Source organism: Setaria viridis, chromosome 3 (assembly GCF_005286985.2).
Source record: "Setaria viridis chromosome 3, Setaria_viridis_v4.0, whole genome shotgun sequence".
NCBI lineage: Eukaryota > Viridiplantae > Streptophyta > Magnoliopsida > Poales > Poaceae > Setaria > Setaria viridis.
This window is the reverse complement of record NC_048265.2, coordinates 25,866,594-25,872,126: the sequence shown is the minus strand read 5'-3', so window position 1 is coordinate 25,872,126 and position 5,533 is coordinate 25,866,594. Positions and strand designations below refer to the sequence as shown.

Here is a 5,533-nt window from a genome sequence, read left to right as displayed (position 1 = left end):
TTTTGATCCAGTGGTGCAACTATATTCTTGTATGTCAGACAAGTGTGGTTGAAGAAACTGTATAGCAATTCAACTGCATTGACTTCGTCGATAAACTCATGTTTGACAGTATAAATTCTGACATGGAATTTTGACTGTTGTTTTCTAGATTGCCATCCAGTCGGAGTTCCAGTTCTGCAGAATGTTGGTTTGAGTGATCATTGTTTGTATTTTAGCTTAGCCGAAATGGAGATTTGTAATGTGGTAGTACTACTAGAGCTTCACATTGCCTACCTGCAGTGTGGTATGTCTTACACTTTGGTTACTTATTAAATGACACAGGTGGTGATTATACTTCAGAGGAAAACATTTTTGTTGATTAGGATTTTAATCTTTGCCCTAACGCAACTGTGGATACACTATAAGTCTGTCTGTAGCTTGTTCTTGGACAACTCCACTAAAACAGAAAATCAACAGAATTGGATCTACAATTGCATGGGCTTATGAATTATCAGCAAGATCATGAACCTTACTAAACTCATGAGTATAGTGTTAAACATTTTTGCTATGCTTATTCATATTGTTCTTTGTTGGTTTGAACTCCTGATCCTTCTGCACATAGGGGCACAGGCTAAAAGGCAGCAAGGTGACACTCCAATATATTAAGTTTACTTATTATTATGATCTGTTACCATGTTATTTTGATTACTCTGATGTATCATTTCTACTTGCTGTCCTTGGAATTCTCTGAGCAGACCAAATCTAGACTCTGCGACAAAGAAATATTTAAGAGATCCTTGGAACTTTTATTTCCCTCTATAAATGACATAGTTATATACACAAATCACTATTAATATGCTCTGTTACCATGTTATTTTTATTACTCTGATGTATCATTTCTACTTGCTTCCTTGGAATTCTCTGAGCAGACCAATTCTAGACTCTGCAACAAAGAAATATTTAAGAGATCCTCGGAACTTTTATTTCCCTCTATAAATGGCATAGTTATATACACAAATCGCTGTTCTGGAGACTAACTACCACATTCACTTATGACAAAGGTAAAGAAGTGATAGCAGATTGACACATACATTAAATCTACATTGATTGAACTAAGTTCTTGACCTGCAATTGGGCTTCTAATGCTGTAAGTTTATTTTAATGGAAAATGAAACAAAAAAAATTGTGCTCGATGTTACACAGCTTGAAATAAGACACTGGGTCTTAGTTTGTGTGTTTGAGACTTGGGAATCATATCCATGATTCGATGGTGCATTTATACTTGTAGTTGTAGGAATTTAATCCACTCAGTTGCGCAAGAATGTCAGATGTGTCCATCATGTCTTCTTCTTTCATATGGTCCTGAAAAAGGTAAGAGTTCTTGTTAACTATGCATAGAAATATGCCAGGTTTTCATTTAAAAACAATGAGAATACATAATAAGAATTTTTTTCTTAATTTTAATGGGATAGGAACTTAAACTCATGGCCACATGTTCTCATCCACTACAATCTTGTGCTCAATCACTAGTGACATGGGTGTCCAGTAGATATCCTAGCTAATGTTTGTTAGAATGGATAAATAGGAAGTTGAAACAAATGATTATGTATTTCATGATTTGTCTCCATGGTGCGCCAAGTTACATTTCCCTTCGCCATTTCTTCTAGTTATACTGGACTGTCTGATAAGACTATAGTACAGTTGAAAACTTACAGTTTGTTCATAATGTTCATGACTCTGGGAGCCTGATTGTGCTGCTTCACAGAGTTCATCATTCTTTGCAAACATTCCACGGACACGGGGCCTGCTATCTGCCAAGGTTTTTCTACAAGCGTACTGCATTTTGTTGTGTGTCAGCACAGCTGAATTGGTAATTAAGATGTCCATGCACAAGTATTGCTCTATTGAAATGCTCAATGGTACCTTTATTTTTTTGCTGAAATTTCTCTCGTTCCGTTTCTTTATATACCTAATGGATCTTTTCCTTTCTTTCTTCAGGTGACAAGCGGACAACCTTAAATGTGGAGTCTTCCAATCCTGATAGTTCTGTTGGAGGTAATGTTGTGGGTTCCCATTGCATCCATTTATTAAGTGCTGATTATTTCCTCCTACCTGTTTAGTTAATATAACGCTGTAAGAATGGGAAATGATATGCATGGTCATCTGGTTACTTGACCTGTGCTTTTATTTGGCATCATTGTGGTATACATAGGTTTTTGAATGTTACCTGCATCTCTGCATTAGTATTAAATGTCCCTTGCATGGAATCTGTGTCGTTATATGTGTGGTCAGTCCTTCACCTTCCATCATCTTCTGATACTCGCCAATCATTACCGTACTATTGCTGCTGGCACTGTTGAAGAATCCCTGTTGTGATGCTTCTGCATTGCAGCCTGGAAGAATTGCTCCAGTTTGCTGGTACATGGCTCCATCCAGACCCATGAACCCTCCTGCAGCTAACGCTGCTGTGTAGCACTCATCATAGTCTGAAGTGAGTGGCATCAAGACAGATGCACTGCTGCTCATTTGCATTGGAGGCACCTGTTCAGCTAAGGTCTCTGGAAGTCCCATCTGGTTGAATTGGCCTATGCCGGCCTCATCGGTGGCAGTTGGATAGTATGCTACTTCTGAAAGGCCATCGATCTGTGGAAGGAGCTCAGTGTCAAGGCCATGGTGTTGCTCTTCCTCAAGGAGGGCTGTGAGAGTGGTGTCGAAGGATGGCAATGGGGAGTAGGCTGTGGCACCAGCAGCGGGAGCGTCATCACCGTAGCTGCAGATAGGAGGGGTGGTAGTGGTAGACGAAGAAACATCATCATCAGTGGCAGGGAATGGACCGGAGGTGGTAGTCGCCGCAGCAAAGAGGTCATACCAAGGCCACCATCATAGAAGTCAAGAATATGAGCAGCTATGGGGCTTGAAATTTCCTCCTGTAAATTTCAGACTGGGACAAAATATGTGAGTCTTTTTTTTTGTTAATGAGGGTTATTTTAATAATCAAATCACAAAAAATGCAGGTCATATATTTTTAAGGCAAATCAATAACTCCTGAATTACATCTTATAGTCGCACTTTACAAACTCGTCGCGAGAGTAGTGAATATTAGATGTATCACTACCTTTTGTTGCAAAGAACAGCTATTTTTTTTTCCAGTGCAGTTACTTCTATGCAATTTGTGAGAGAGGATCAAAAGCTTTAGATATGCAACCACGTGCGGTTTCAATTCTACATACTGTCTTCATTGAAGCGCTATGTGATTTGGAATAAAATTATACTACGTACTGTCTTCATTGAAGTGAACTTCTCAAGATAAGATTATCTATGTGATTCGGGATAAAATTATAAAGACATAGACAGCAGAAAAAGAAAAAGAAAACATCTTTTATTCTCTGGAAAAGCATAGGCCCAAATCTGAAAGAAACCATCATGATGATGTTAATGTTATGCTTATCTCAACGCTGTATGTTGTGCTTTAGCTTTGATAGATGTCTAATAACTATTGAATTACATAGGAAACGATTTCTTGTCATTTTTATTACAATCCCATGATCATGCATTGATGCATAGACAGGATGCAAGAAATACGGCAGCAAAAGATCTCAAGAAGGAAATGCAATTGCTTGGCTGGGTTTCATAACAGCATCGCAAACCCAGAAAGAACTGGAGAAAAACTGTGTTAGATCACAGAAGCAATTACAGTGATGCAATCATCAGGAAGCATGTCGGGCACCAATGATCTTCAATGCATGAAGATGATCAGATTGGTGCGCAACGCAGCTTCTCAGATAAACTCTCTCCAATATATTACATTGACCCTTGAGAAGAGAAATGGTTCTACTTGTGGCTACAATGGGAGAACGGGCATGTGCGAGGAAGCTAGGCTAATGAAAGAGAGGGGACTGAAAATAAGCCTGTTTGTCCATGCAGATGCACATTGACTTTTTTCCAAGATGACACCACCAAGTAAGTCGGGACCTTGTAGTTTCTCTGCTACAATTGCGGTCGGGAGAGATACAGGAAAGAACCAAAGACAGAACCTAGAAGTCAGCGAACATAAAATTGGATATCCTATAAATGCTGGTGCATGGTCTAATGCAAGGATGCTATTTTGGCGCAGACTGCTTATTCCTGGAAAGAAGTCTCAATGAATTCGGTCACTCCTGGAACCTGATAGACCTGATCATGAGACCTCATTGATGGGGTGTTTTAGCCGGTATGAAACATATATTTCTCTTGGTTTTACATTGGGTTTTACTGAATATATGAAATATATATTATATCATGCCTGTCTTAGCCTTGCTAATAAAAAAGGTCTAGCTGAAAATATATTATAAGCATGATACGAGGAAGCGGTATGGTGCATCATCCAGTGTCTATATATATCTTGACTACGAAGCATGATCAGCACACACTGCTATGAGCTCACAAATTCACAATAATTCAGGCAGACATGCAGCAAAAACTATAATACATCAAGTGTTAGACAGGCCGGCATCAAGGGCGAGATACTTACAATGCACAAGCCATCTGGGATGGCCATGCCGGCTGCATCCTCCTCAAACAGCATCATCATTATTTGTATGAGCAGCCTTGGAAGTTGCCGCTATATATGCACGGCGTGTTGGCGCCGGTGTGTTGTATGAGCAGCCTGGGAGGTTGCCGCTATATATGCACAGGCGCCGGTGTTGGTTACACAGTATGGGAGGGAGATATCTGGTATCAGTACACCATATCTATGTACCGATCGATCAATGGAGGAGAGGGATGGTGTCGAAGCTTAGGTGGGCAAGCGAGAGGGGAACGAGGAAGAAATGTCAAAGGAAGTCGATCTCCTAGGCTGGCCTAACCATGGCGAATGCAGGAGCTCGATACTTATAGGGGAAGGGAGAACGGCAGTGCCTAGCAGCTGCATGGGCATCCTTTTGCTATCTTTTTGTGATGCCGTCTGGTGAGACGAACCGACAAATAACAACCTGATGGAAGCTTGGTTAGAGCAAACCGCTTGACAGGGTGAGAATCAGGGAGTTATTGGCGTTTACTCCAGAGTACATATGCATGGGTGACCACGTAACTAGCTAGATATGACTGTTGGATTAGTGCAGCTGATTACTGTCGTGATCACCTACCTAGCCTGTACTGTACTGGTGGGAAGACAAAGACAACCTCGGTAATGAATTGAAGTGGACAAGCGGATTGGAATCTGGTCGGGTGGTCGATCAGCTTTGGCCTTTGGGTCACCTCATGTCTGTCAGGCTGTATATATGTGCCTAGCAGCTATCCGTCTATCCATCATCTATCTCTCTCTGCAGTGTCTATGCCTCGACACATATATCTTCATGCTCAAGGATGAGCCGCCACCGGCCGATATGATACTGCTCCACTTGAAGCCGTGTAAGGGCAGCAGCTAGATAGATAGATTGGCAGAGGATCGTACCACGGTAACATGCTATATATGATGAGCCTTTAGCTAGCTAGGTATATATCGAGGTAGTAGCCGCCCTTTATTTCTTCTGCGATTTGTTGCCATGGAGAATAGATCACTGAGGAGCTAGAGAGA

The 5,533-nt window shown here is 40.9% G+C and overlaps 1 pseudogene; it reads right to left on the bottom strand.

The window, feature by feature from the left end:
• Window positions 1-1,082: 1,082 nt before the first annotated feature.
• LOC117846918 (uncharacterized) lies at window positions 1,083-3,697 on the bottom strand (annotated as a pseudogene).
• Window positions 3,698-5,533: the final 1,836 nt, after the last annotated feature.